Below are 14,679 nucleotides of genomic sequence, written 5' to 3'. Positions count from 1 at the left end.
CGCTGTGTCTCACCTAAAAAATCCACTGCGCAGGCTCGAAGGGTTAATGACCTTTCCCAAATCTTCGCTCGCGAAGACTGGCCATTATTTGATTCTTGCTGCAATTGTAGTAGAGTTAAAGCATGAGTAACTTTAGCCCCTGGACTGTGAAGTAAAACTTTATTTGCAAGATCAAGCCCTCAAGAGTTGCTGAAATTCAGGATCCTCTTAGGTAGTAACTACTGATGTAGTTACATAATGGCTTAATTACAGTTCCATAAAGGGTTTTGCACACCCGACTATCACAGGTCCTGCTATTAAATCCAATGCTTTAGTGACAAAACCCTGAGGAAGGCAGCTGAGTAAGCTGTGTATGCTGGCATGGCATGCTCTTGGTCTCCAGTGGAATCCAGGAGACTGATAGAAGGCAACAAATAACTCCCTTGCATTGGCATGGGTCCTGTCTGTAATCAAACATAATTATGGAATCACTACCAGTCAGAGCTGTTATAGTCTTGCCTGTAATCAAGAACAGCATTATTGCAACAGTCATTACTCTCAAAAGTAATCTGAGATTTATGGATCCTTGGAAAGAAAAGCATTGTTTGGCATCTATAAGTGTTACTTGCCCATAAAGAAAGTTCTTTCTCTGAGAGATCAGAGCAGTTCCAATGAAGCATATCTTTTGGATAATTTCTTCAGATTCTTCATAGTCTTAAATGACAAAAAGCACACGTATTACCTGAAGAAATTAAAACTTGGATTTGCCAGCCAGGTAGATGTAGTCACACATTATTTCCATGAGATATAATGTAACCACTACTGGTGGAGATAGAACTACTACAAATACACAGTGGGAATCAGTGTGATCATACAGAAACTGAACTCTGATGTAATTGTTCAATTATTATAAGCCCAGGATGAAATGTTTCAAGGGGAATACCTTCTCTTATAGTACTGAGTTATGGCTTTGACTCTATGTACCTGTCTTATTTGAGAGGTAATCTTAGCCAGAAAAACGTATTTGGAAGAATTATGATATGTGAAATAACTCATTATAAGATGTCAAGAGAAAGGGAATAAGAGTGCAGTTGATCATGCAATGGTAGAAGAAGCTGTATCTCTTAATTTTGGAAAGAAAAGGGGAAAAGAAGAATTTTTTTGTGACTACTTAGCTCACAAAGAGACAGAAGAGAGCTGGATGTAGGAGAGAAAGCAATGGGTGAAGAAAAAGCTTGTTACATTAAAAATGTTACCTCAAAAGGTTTGGAAATCCATTAATAAAACCACCTCAAAGCTCCCCAAGGAAATTGGGTGTTTTCTTCTGCTACTTACATAGGTGATCTGTAGAGTTGATCTGGAGGGCACAAGAGCTGATGCAGACTACTCCTCATTCCAAGCCTCTGAGGTTAGGAGTGTCAGCTCCTGTTTGTGTATATGGCGACAGTTCTGCCAAATACTTTTCAGATATAGCAGCTTTATCAGTGAGAAAGATCTGGGCTGCCATGCAAACATAATCCTCCCAGTGGTGTGTCAGGCTCAAAGAAGGGAAGAAGGGTGTGATTATCATTCCAGAGGAGCATAGTATGAACCTGTGCCTCCCATTCAGTCAGGTGATGGTTAGATCAAGGAGGCTTCTGCTCTTTACTCTCTTTCTTTCTTTCCTTCTCTTTCTTTCTTTTTTTATTTTTCTTCCAGCAAACCACTTATCTTCATATTAACTTCTTTTATTATGTACATTTAAGATGTCCAAAGCATGAACCAACGTCTCAAGGCACAGTGATCTCCAACTAGACCATCAGCAGAGTATTAGGTGGATGGGAGTTTCTTGTCTTGGGATGCTGGATATTTTCTGTCTCTGATTAGCATTTTACCAAGATAAGTTTTCACTGAAAACAGTCTAATGGAGTCTGTCACCGTACTTTCAGCTGTGCTAAGCCTAGTGCCTCAAGATTTCACTAGCAGCTATGGTCTGGGACACACAAGCCTCCAGTCCCCATATGAGGGTGACCCACACGTTTGATTAAACAAGTCTTAAAGGTGAATGTTGTCTGTTCTGTCACTTTAAGGAAGCAGGCCCTCACCTAGTGAAATCAGATGTGTGATCTCCCAGGTCTCCTCAGCTCCTGTATATCCATTTGTTGTTTTTTTTTTTTCCTCACAGGAAGGACAAACACATCAAAGAGCAGATGGGAGAATGGCCATCCTCTAACCACATTGGGTAGTGCTTATTCATGGGTCATAATCCAGAAACAAATTATCTCTGTGTGTTTGGGGTTTTGTTCTGGTCTTGTAGGTCCAGTAGTAATGATGGAAGCCTGGAATTTAATACACAAAAAAGTACAGAAAAGTAAGGCTGGCAAAACTCAAGATTAAACAAGTAATTACAGCATGACAACAGCAAGATCTTGATCTTTAAAACCAGACAAATTTCTGGGCCAAAGTGCCTTTCCTCACTGTAGGCTGCATAAAGGAAGGAGTGAAGGCAGCTGCAACCACCTCAGTTTCAGAGATGGGGTTCCCAGTAGTCAGTCCTGCAAGAAAACACCTGGCTGGCCTTAACGAATGTTATTTTCTAGAATGTTCCCTGAGCTCTGCTGGCAGGGAAATATACCTGCCTTGTAAGGAAGAACATAAAGAGACAGTTCTCAAACAGCACATGGTTTGACTTATAAAAGCTTTCCTTAAGGGCAGAATTAATTTTATATCATAAAGATCTATTATATATTCTGTTTATACAAGTATAAAGCATTATGGTTAATTAGTTGTGGTACAGACTCCTGAAGCAGAATCTGGTTAGAGAATAAACAAAACACTCAGTCAGCTGCGACTGTGGTTAACAACTTGCACTTTCATATCACCTTTCACACTTAACTCCCTTGAAGTGATTTATGTTATGCAATCCAGTGGGCTTGAGCTTTGTGTTTTTGCTGGTTATTAGGTCTATATAAAATTATAATATGCTGATCAGAAATGGTCAAAGATTCTCACACCTTTAAGAGATTAAATAAAAATATTCTCTAACTAACTTTAATTCAACTGTTTTCTCACTTATTGGTTAATCATGATCCTATTATGTCTGGCACTGTATGTACGCAGAACATAAGTACTTCTCCATCCTCTTTTCCTGTCCTGATATTGACAGTTCTAACTGGAAGCAGCGGGAATCTCTATCTACGTCATTATCCTAAAAATAGGGGTGAAATCCTGAGTGTGAAAAGATGTTGGTAGAAGTGTGCAATACTATATAGGTTTTGGTTTCAAACTATATTCTTATAATATGTAAATCCTATGAAATGAGTTAACATGCCACAATATTAATGTCTCAAACCATCTGACGTCTTTGAACTTGATTACTTTTTTTTGCCATCACATCATTTAGCACTGAGTCTTGTTGTCGTGTATATGCTGCAACAGGTGTCTGGGCAGAGTAAGTGTTTTTGGAAATCTCATCAGTGTCATGTGAGTAGAGCTAAAAAAAAAATGAAATTAGTATTATTTGTTGTGTCATGGGATACTGTACTGGTTATTGTGCATGCCCAAAAAGGCACTTCTTAAAGCAAAAATAGCTTGCAGTATTTATAAGAGAAACTGAAGGGAAAAAAAGCAAGAAGAAGGAAGCAAGAGTATGTGTTTAGTATAAACTAGATATCCATACTGTAAAATGTAGCACACAGTAGATTTAAAAATCTACAAATACATTAAAATGAGCACTCCCCACAGAAAATGTTACAGCCAGATATTATTTCTGTTTCCTGAATGCATCATAAAAGTAGTGGGATTTAAGATAACTTTGAAGGAAGACTTTGTAGTTTTTTTTAGAGTTTATTTTGTGGTTAGTTGTCTAGAAGAAAACCTGAAAGGTGTATATGAAAGAACTTCTGAGAGACAGAGATGTATGAGCAACTGAAAATATCATTGTCAGCTTGGAACAACAAAATGCACTTTAAGATACGAGACAAAATTATAGATGAGTGCCCAGTGGATGCTCCTAATTTATATTCAAAATGGCACTGAAGGGGAATGCCAGAAAAGGATACAGAGACAGGCTGATAAAATCATAGAGAGAAATCAGGAAGGTTATCTTGACTTCAGTGTTTTAGGCTCAAGTGGAAACCAAGTATGGGTAATGAAAAGTTGAGAACTTGCACTGTAGAGATGACAGTTGCATTGATGCAATCATAAGAAATCATCTAAGACAACACACGAGAAGAATAATAAGAGGTAAAAAAAAAGAGCCTGATGAGATATCTCCTGAAAGTTAGGATGGAGATGTGTCCCAGCTGAAAGTAAAATTAAGGAATTGACAGTCATTTGAAAAAGCAAACAAAAAAAGATGGAGACTCAAGATAGGACAGGATTTCAGGGTCACAGTATGATCAATAACATCACAGGCCATGGAAATGGAAGGAGTCCTGAGATTTGGTCACATCACTAATAATGACCTCAAAAGATCTGAGTGGAGTGTACACAGCTGAAATTAAAGACGACTTGGGAAAAGGTGAAATCGGCAAAAAGCCATCTGAGGTCACAGTTTCAGGCTATGTATCATTTTATTTCAAAAATTATAGACAGGGGGAAAACTCAGCAGAAATATGAGGGCAAATTAGGTCAAAAGTAGAATTTTAGAAAACATGGATGAGATAGATATCATTCTATGTGTGTTGGCATGTCTGTGAAGAGTTAAGACAAAGAACAAGGGAAAAAACCAAAACAAATAGAAAATTACAAGATTACTGGTAAAGGAGGAGGGCTAAAATGAAAATCTTACAGGAATTGTCAGGAAAAGGGATTGGGAGTGAGAGAAAAGAGTGTGAGAGTGAATGAAAGGCAAAAGAACATGGATTTGTTAATTAGATCTTCTCTTGAAAATGAAAGAACTGATAACATGGATAAGAAGAGGCAGAGGTGTGTGAAGCTGATTTCAGGAGAGCATTATTTAAATTAAGTGTTTGTATTTACAGATTAAATATCTTTTTGGCTTATAAACATGGAGAACCCATTACATAATTTGAATCAATGTTACAGATATGTAAAAATTTAAAAACTTCTTCCAGTCTCATGTCTGAAGTGTAAATAATACTAAGATCCTTGGACAGTGACAAAAAATTTAAATATTATCTTGAATTTGTGTGGGAACTGATTATTTTTCAAGCAAGTATCAGAGAGTCAATTTTTGTCTTCTGCCACTCAGGAAACAGATGTAGATGTGTAGATGAAAACAAGAAGACATTTTCAAAATTGTTACTCCCCAGTAGTCTCTTTCAAGCGACAAACTTTCCAAAGAACAGTTCTCATTTACAAACTCTGCTCAAACATTTCATTACATTTAAATTTCTGTATTTTGTTGCTATTTAGCATACATAGCTATAGCATATATTTAGCATATATAGCATAGCATATATTTCACTATGCTGAATAACACTAAAAATATCCCACTTTAATATATGCAAATAAAGAATTTTAATTGGCATTAGTTTCATAGAAACATTCAACAACTTGAATAGGTGTACAGGAGGGATGAGCCATTATGTAAAGTATAACTGTAAAGTTATTCACACCAGTGTGATCGCTTTGATCCTTTGATCCACACATTGGATTTGATGTGTGGAATGGACATAGCTGTGACATCTGAGCACCATGTTAATACACTCCTCTCACTTTCAAACATTTATAGTAGGTAGGTAGGCTCTTGGTATTGATGTATTGGCTTTAAGTGTGCACATCGTCCAACACCATTTTTATGAGGATGTCTTAGTGTTTGGAAAATTCCCGATTTTCCCAGAGCTAGCACAGCCCTTGGCAGCCCAGCTGTGTCCCCCAGCTTGTGTGGGCTCTTGGAGCCGCTGGCATGCAGCTCCACAGCCACAGAAATAAAATATAACTTTGCTTCCCTCCCACTGCCTTTCTACTCCGGTGCAGGGGGAAGGGAAGATATTTAATATTGAAACTAGGGGGAGTTCAGGTAATAATAGCATTTTAGGAATAAATTATGAAGATACACATATTTCAGGCAGTTCCAACCTGCTCCTAAATTACAGCCTGTAGTGCATCACTCCCCTACACACTTAGTAGAAAAGTACTGGGCTGAGCCTATGTATAAACTAAAATGTAACATGTTCAAAGAGTAGCATAAATTAAAAGTACAGAACAAGCTGTTAAAGCCATTTAAGTTTAACTTGAAACCACCATTTTCTTTCATGATGTGCAGCATACTCACAAGCATGAAGCAGCAGCTCCAAAAAACATCGTTCTCCAACATTCCAGCGTTTATGGGTGTGCCTTAATTAAAAGGATTCTGCAGAAAAAGGAAACCTGAATCTTTAGGAGAAAAGCATTGATTATATAAGGACACTATTCCAAATTCATACAGATTCAGAAAGAAAGGGAGTTGCTTATTGTAATTGCATGACAGACTTTGAAGAAAATCAAGGAAGTTATTTAATATGCCAAATTCTGTTATATATCAGCAGTTTGGAAAGAGAAACCTTGATTTCAATCAACTGTTATCCTATCTCTAAATATTAATGATACATCAAAAGTCTGATATAGTCCATGGTTTATTTGAGGAACAAACTTCTACAAGAAATGAATTAGATGATGAGAGTCAGAATTTTGAGTTAAGTTTTATATTCACATTTCTTATTTTCATCCTGAGTTACTTGAGCATATGACATACACAGAGAAAATGTGTAACTATTTGCACCAATAAAACATGCCAATGGATTTCTGCAAGATGTTTTTTCATGCTTTCCCAAATCAATCCTAAATGGCTCAAATTCTATATGATTTCTTAGAACATGTCTTTCGTACTGGTTACAGCACATTTACTCTGGAAAGGCAAACAAGCCCTATCTAAGGCAGTTCTGCCCTTTGAAGTGTTTATTTGTGAGTATCCTTTTTGCTAATAGTACATACATCAATCCTTTTGTCAGTTTTTCTTCTGAACGGATATTTCCTGTCACTCCTATACTACTTGTCCTGGAATAGTGTTTCAGTCTTGAAATAAAACACTTTGCACAAAATTATTTGCTTACAACACACATGACACATGGGGGTTGACACACTTGGAGCCACAGCTGCAAGATGAGATTAGACCTCATTGCATGGTAACTATCAAGGTTGAGTTCAAAGGAGTGTTGCTAGAGGCAAAAGTTTGCTTTTCTAGTATAGGAAAATCAGAACAAAATTCATCTTTACAATGGGGCTTACTCCATAAACACTTGTTAAAATTGAGATGGCCTTTTTCTAAGGAATTTCTTGATGAAGTTGCATCTCCTCTTCACAATTAAGTGTCTCTCAAATAAGTTGGTGAGATCATAAATACAGAATCTATACATTGTAAGAGACAAAATAATCTATGACACTACCTGAGTGACAGTGAAACTGAAGGACTAACCTGCTCCTTGATTTTGGTAAATGCATCATGGCTGTGAAATTCAAGCACAGCATGGGCCCTTTGCACAGCACATAACACACAGTGGTCCAGCTCACTGCTCGATCGTCAGGATGGATTCCTGGAGGACAGGCATAGGGATCAAGTGCTTGGGCTTCTCCCTCTCCCTACTGGAGAATTTGGTTCCCCCTCACCAACTAAAGAACTGTCTGGGCTGGCACATAAGGGCAGACTGCAATGGAAAGGACTGTTTCTGGAAAGAGGAGGAAGCCAGAAAGGATTCCTCCGAGCAGTACAGCTCACCCAGCCAATGCAGTGCCAATCTGCCACCTTTTGCAATGGGATTCAACCCAAAAATTCTTTCCTACCTCTCTGGCAGTACCTTTTACCTGAGAAGAGCAGCTGCATATCACCTGTTATCAAGAGAGTTGTTGCTGGCCAGGAGACGTGTTACTCCTTTCTGGTTTTCAGTTTTAATTTTCACCTGCTGTAGAGAGATAAAACGAATTCCAGTTTAGCTTGACAATCCTGCCTGCACAGGTGTGCTGTAAGAATACCACTGTGGTGTTCAGCTGGGTGAATGTTTTAGATGACTACACTAATTATCAAAAGTACCAGGTTTAGTTTCCCCCCACTTTAATCTGCATCAGATTTGCCAAATAGTTTCAGCTGGCTTTTTCCCCCCCTAGATAACTAAAGCTGGAGGAGGAACCAAAAAGGCTCATTTGATGCAATACCTGGTACTTGAATGATGGAGAACATGGGAGCTGTACAGCCAAGACCTTCCTTTTCATGAGATTATTTGAACTGAAATTTTTAATTTCCTACCTAAACTAGTCCTCTAACTACCATGTTATATTCCTTTTCTACATGAGGTCCTCAGTACCTGCTCCTGATACTGATGTATTTTGTGTATGTAAGTAAATATCCAGTGTGGAGCAGCACCTCTACAGGCAGGGCAGGGTGAAGGCCATCACCTCGAAGGTGTCCATCTGCACACTTCTCTGTCCTCCTCACCGGGGAAGGGAGGCAAGAGCCAGTGCCTCTCCTTCTCTGTCATCCTTCTTTCCATCCCTTTGTTCTTTTGGCAGAGAAAAAAGACCACGTGAGGACCAGAAGTACGGAGTTTGTATCTTACAGGGTTGGGCTCTGACTGACTCACTCATGCATTTTATGTAGAGGGAGCATGGAAGAGTTGCAGCAAGGGAGACTGAGCGAGATTCAGCTCTAAATATCCCGTCTTCTGAGACTGGAGGATCCCTCCAAATTTAACCCACGTTCTCGCATCTCAGTGGGTGAAGTAGCACGACCATGCAGCTGTTTAGCGGGGGGAACACCCAGCTCCAGACTTCTGTGAGCTGAGTGCTTTGATTCCTCTTGTTCTAGCTACTTCTAAATAAAATAAGCAATTTCTTGTCAAAAGGAACAACTTATTCAAATTGGGATTTCTTCAGTTTTTCTTTTCATCACAAAAAAAGAGAAAAGGAAATATTTTGGGTCAGTCTAAACAAATTTAATTTACTTTTTCTGTTTGGCAACTGATAAAAAAAATTGCACAGTTCTAGTTCCACTGATATCACTCAACAATTTTTATAAATATAGCATTTAATTTGAACTCTAGAAAGCATTAGCACAGAAAAAAAATCCCTAAGATACAAAAGTATGCCTAGATGTTTTCTCTCTGTTAGTACCAGCTGTGTCAGTCAAATTAGGCCTTCTGTAATGTCCTTGTAACCTACAATTTCTAAATTCCCATCCAGCTACACCTACGCCACTCCTTTGTTTCCAGTAGCATTAGATAGGATTAGATGAAGAAGGAATCGAGTCTTCAAAGTTAATTAAAATATTATTGATGATGACTAGGAAGGCATACTTTGAAACTATAGGTAAAGAGATTTAGGTGCTCAGTGTGGGGCAGTGGTGCTCTGGCTTTCAAGCTCCTGACCTATGGAAGAAAAATGCGTCGGGTTTCTCATGGCAGTGAACCTGTGAGCTAAACACAGAGTGAAGTATGGCTGCTTCAGCTTCCCCTGGAGGCTCTCAGCCTCTTTTTTCTCTGGAGGCCCCATCTTCTCAGTCTGGTGCTGTTACATCTTTAATAAGATCAATAATCTTTCTCGGCTTTAGCAGCTTCATGAATTCTGATTAAGCCCTGGGACAGTGGCTGTGTATTAAGAATAATAGGCAAGAAGAAGACACTAGTGTCTCAGTCCATGAGACATGATGGTTTCTTCTTTAGGCAAACTGTTACTGATGTGATCTTGGGTTTTCTCAGCATGGCCTCTGTAAATAAAGTGCTAGCACACAGTACACTTACTGTTTGGCTCCTTTTCCCTGCAGACCAATTTTTTCTGTGGAAGATTTACTCTAATTGTTCCATGACTACTAATGTGTTTAATTAAGGCTCACGTGGTTAAGTCTTCAATGAGAAAATTAGACGTGCTTACAAGAATTAATATAGTAAGAAATCACAAAGCTACAGTCAGGAACAAAAAATTGGAATGGTCTCTAGCACTGCTTTTCAACCATAAAACCAGTGTGTGAGCTTCTGCATGTAATTAAAATTCAATTAAGTATTTTGGGGAAAAAAGCCTGGCACTGACAGGATACGTCATCTGACCACAGGAAGCTGTGCTGACAAAAATTCATAAAGTGGAAATTGGAAACCCATACTCTGAAGCTTTCCTATATTAACAGTTTAGTGTCCAACTATATAATATATAATTTATGGGAATTCTCTATTGTGATCTAGACTTCCATATTTTGCAATTTATTATTCTTATTTCAGAAGAAGTGAAGACCAAACTATTCTCTGATTTCTGAAGCCATTTTTTATAATTTTTAATATATACATCTCGTGGTAATTTTCCAAAAACCCCACTTTGCAAAACCCAATTTTCAGTTCTCACTAGTGGGTTCACTTGGGCTCAATTCTTGGCCACAGTTTTCCTTTTGAAGACAGAGAAATTTTCAGGGAATTAGGCATTTGGGGTGGGGAATGATGCAATTGTGCAGAAAAGTAGATAGAATTATATTGTTGCTTCACTGTTTTTTGAGAAACCGTCATCTAACTGCAGTTCTGGAATGATTCCTATTGTCAACTTTTGAGATTTTATGTAGCCAAAAACATCCACAAATCTTGTTTCCATATGCTGAATGTTTTGTTTTCTACAGCGTTATATATACTTCGTGTCCTTCTGTGACTACAGTAGTACCTAAGCAACTTGGTTTAACAACTTTATGGGGTTTGTGTATTTAAACGCTTTCATTTCTGCTACTTTTTCTGAAATGGGCTATGTGGAAGAATATTCTTTGTAAATCCCGCTTTTGTTTTCTAATATCTACAACTAGCTGTAAGTATCCTCTCCACTAGGAGCCTTGAGAGATATAATACATGCCCAAAATACTATATTTGGGAGTAAACCTATGATGGAACAAGAATAAAAAAAAAAATCTTTATTTGGGTAGGAATCTCTGCCTTTTAAGAAATAGAAAGGGAGGAGAGTGGCCAGAGAGTATTAAAACATTGACTAGGCTAACAGGCAGTACCTTACTGTTTGAAAATATGCAGGAATGCAAGGAGAAGGGGCAGCCAGTGAGCCCTCTGGTAGCTGCCATGGAGAAGGTGACCGTGTCCTTCAAAGCAGTTACTTCTACAGTTAGATTGGAAAGCAGATATCCACAGCCTTGGGGAATAGCTTGCAGCAGGATAAATATTCCACAGAGATGAAGCTAGGGGAAATTGAATTCAGAAACAGGGAAACTAAAAGTAGATGGAAAAGAGTCTGATAAGGAAAGGTGAAAGAATAATCAGTGTGTAGTGACTAATAGAGATATTTGTTTTCAAGTTATTTCAATCAAGATACAAAACCTTCCTCCATTAATTTCTGTTTGCATTTTAAAGTAGTTAGGCAGCTTGGACTCCAGGTATCTGGAAGAGGACTAACCTGCTTCTGGTCAGTTCAAAGGTGACATAGAAGTGTATTCAAAACACGTTTGTTAAAAAAGTAAACTCCACTGAAATTTACTTTAAACTTTCCTACACTGTTTTTCCAAGAACTGTCTGAGTTTTCTGTAACTGAAAAATAGAGATGATGGTGTGGGAAAGCTGAATTTTTATATGTAAGTGTTTTTATGTTGCCTTTTTTTTCCTTTTAATAATAACAATAACACTCCTATTGATTGTCTGGGTCTTTCACACAGCAAGAAGAAAAAAAAATGTTTAAAAACTTCGCTGTACAAGCCTGAGTACTTACCACTACTTTAAAGTCACATTAGAAGAGAATGACTCTTGAGCTGGTGGTATTCTTACAGATCCCAGTATGACAACAGGCGAGAAGTGCCAGAAAGGTCTATAACAACACCAAGAACAAAGATGAGGACCTAAATCTGACCAGCACACCCTTAACTTCAGTGGACTCTCACCTCTCACTTGCAAGAACTCAGTTTATGGTGTTTGAGCACAACTGCTTTTTTCTCACCAGTTCCACACACAGAGACAAAACAGCTTTGCCAGTTGTGCAAAATAAAGGAAATTTCCCTCTTTGTCCTTTGTAAAGATTCCTGTTTCCAGCTTAATTTAGCTTATGCTGCTTTACATGTGCAACAAGGTTTAATTACATAGAAGCCAAGATGAAACGAGGAGCCTGGTAACCATGGAGATTAGAGATCAATAATATAATACAATACTATTTGTTTATAAATTATCCATAGCCTGCATATGCTTTTGTAAAAGGGGAATAGGGAAGTGAGATCCAGGCAGCATACTCAATTTATTATTTTTTTCTAAAATGAAATGTGATTATGCTTTCAGGGGTTGACCACCTTCCCATTAATAATTTATTTTCAAATTGTTCGATACAGTATGGATTAGGGGAGATGACTGTTTAGAGGAGAAATAGAAAGCTCCTCAATATAGAAGCCATATAAGTATATGAATCATACAAAGCTACATATATCAATACAGGACTCTTATAAGGCTACATCTGAAGGCTGTATAGTGAAAAGTGCTTCTTCTTTGGACCTTAGTACGCACTAGCAGGCTGTGTTATGTCTCATGGTGTGATTAGGGAAAAGTTATGAAAGCATGTGTACAAGATACGAAACACAATTCACAGTCCTAATTCTTTTCTCATCTTGAAGCTCACAAATGGTGGCAGTCATAATTTAAAGGCTATCTCAGATAGTGATGGTGATGAACCTGGAGGAGATTTCAAAACTTTATAGTAACTTTTCCATTTGAATAGCTAAGACATTTTTTGACTAAATATTGTTTATCTTCCTCCTTGCTTTAAATGAAGCAACTAATCAGTTTTACTGAGAATATTTTCCACTGGTAATTCAATAGTAATCAAAATTTAAACTCTTCACATGTTTTACTATTCCGGTAACTTTCAACTTGTAGGGAAAAAATTGTTTGTCATTAAAATAGCTTTCAGTGTTTTGTTGTAGTTTGTTTTCAAAATTACTTTGCCAAAAATGAATATTAAAAGTGGAAAAGACATTTTACATTATTTTACAGTTTTAAGTAATGCAAGCCCAGAAGTGTTTCACTCCATGTTGAGTTTGTTTTCTTTCAATTTGGAATAGTAATTGTAAAAAATCTTCCAAAAATGCAACATCTCTCTCCACAACATTTACATGTATAAAAGGCAAAGTCTGGAGAAACAAGAGCAATTTCAGAATAATTTATTTTAGTGTTTCAGTATACCCAGAGAGCAAATGAATGTAGGAAACTAGATAATTCTTGAATAGAAGTATTGTTATCTGATCTGCATCAAGAAGCTAAGAGGATAACTGATTTTATGACAAATCCCACTTTTGTAGCAATTATATAATTATTATGTAATTGCTATAACAAATCCCTGGTTTATGATTTCACAAGAACATTCAGTATCTCCTCATCTCGAGTCTGTGCTTGCTGTGCTCTTGCGGTGAAGTCCTATTTAGACACAAGGGGTATGTTAGCATTTCAACTCAGGACTCTGTCTCTAGAAGATTCCAACTTACCGTGTTTCCATTTGAATCACAAAGCCACCTCAGAGCATGCAAGCTGGTTTCCTGTTGAAGGAAACTAAACCAGAATACGTGCTGGGGAATTCAAGGGACACTCAGCCTGTAGGGTTAGAGCAACAGCAGTCTTAAGTAGAAATGCATGTAAGAGCAAGTGTTAAGCCTTCAGCCTTGCTATTTTTTCACTCTACAGATCCACTTCACTTGGCAGCATTACTTGCTGTAGTGTGGACATGGCTAATTAGAAGCATTACTACTCTTACGTATGAACAAAGCATAGTGTTACATGACCCTGAGCGTCATCTTAAACTGATGTCCATTTAAGAGGGTGGATAAGGCTCAGGATTTTCTGAAAACCTCCCATCCTCCAAAGATGCAACCATCCTATGTGAATTTCAAACCCAGCTATTCCTCTGTATGCTTGCTCACCATGTTAAGAAACTGCCATTACACTCTGTCCACCCTGAGACAGCTTACATGCTCCCTTAGTAAGCAGCAGATTGATTTTAAGTTGGCTCTACTGGATATCAAAGTGCCTACAGGCACTGGTCCTGGTGGGATGTGAATGTTTGCCCAAGGACCTCTGGCCAAGGAAAGGTACTTCCACCACGTGCGGGGATTGCACTGCTCCGCCTGAGGCGTGGAGGGAACTGCAGTGTTGCTGTGGTGAACCCAAGCGTGTAGAACTTGTTTGCCCATGCCATCAGGCTTATTTCATCCTTCACTCTGAGCCAACACCTGGAAACTTGTTTTCCAATGGTATTTGATGATGAACAGACTGTACTTGAATGATCTTTCTCAGAGTGTTTTTTTTCTTAAAACCTTCAGTTCATTATAACCAGCCTCTAAAGGTAGAATTCGTACTCTTCTGCTTCAAACAGAGGAGGAAGGCAAGGATTTAAGCCTGAGTATGAAGATCTTTCATTGAAAGCCATCAGACTTCTGCTGAATGTGAACTTTGGGAAGAGATGCTCTGGGATGCAGAAAGCTGTATCCTGAAGGCATGGACCTCTGATGGTCCAGGTGGGGATTTACTGAAATGCAGCACAGCTCCTCCTCTACCTGCCCAAATTCTTTTCAATTGAAGGTGAAATGGGGTAAAAAACAGCAGATGCCTTGACCTTATCTTGATGTGCACTCAGGATACAATTTGAGTGTGTATTGGAGGCAGGAAGTAAGTCATTCTGACCCCTGAATTAGATGTATAATTTCTAGCAACTGCAAGGTAGGAGTCTCTGTCCATGAGAAGCAGAGTTCAGATCCGGCAGGAGCTTGGAAATGGGAGCAACAAC

This window comes from Lepidothrix coronata, unplaced genomic scaffold (assembly GCF_001604755.1).
Source record: "Lepidothrix coronata isolate B3197 unplaced genomic scaffold, Lepidothrix_coronata-1.0 Scaffold62, whole genome shotgun sequence".
Taxonomy (NCBI): Eukaryota; Metazoa; Chordata; class Aves; order Passeriformes; family Pipridae; genus Lepidothrix; species Lepidothrix coronata.
This window is presented reverse-complemented; position numbering follows the sequence as displayed.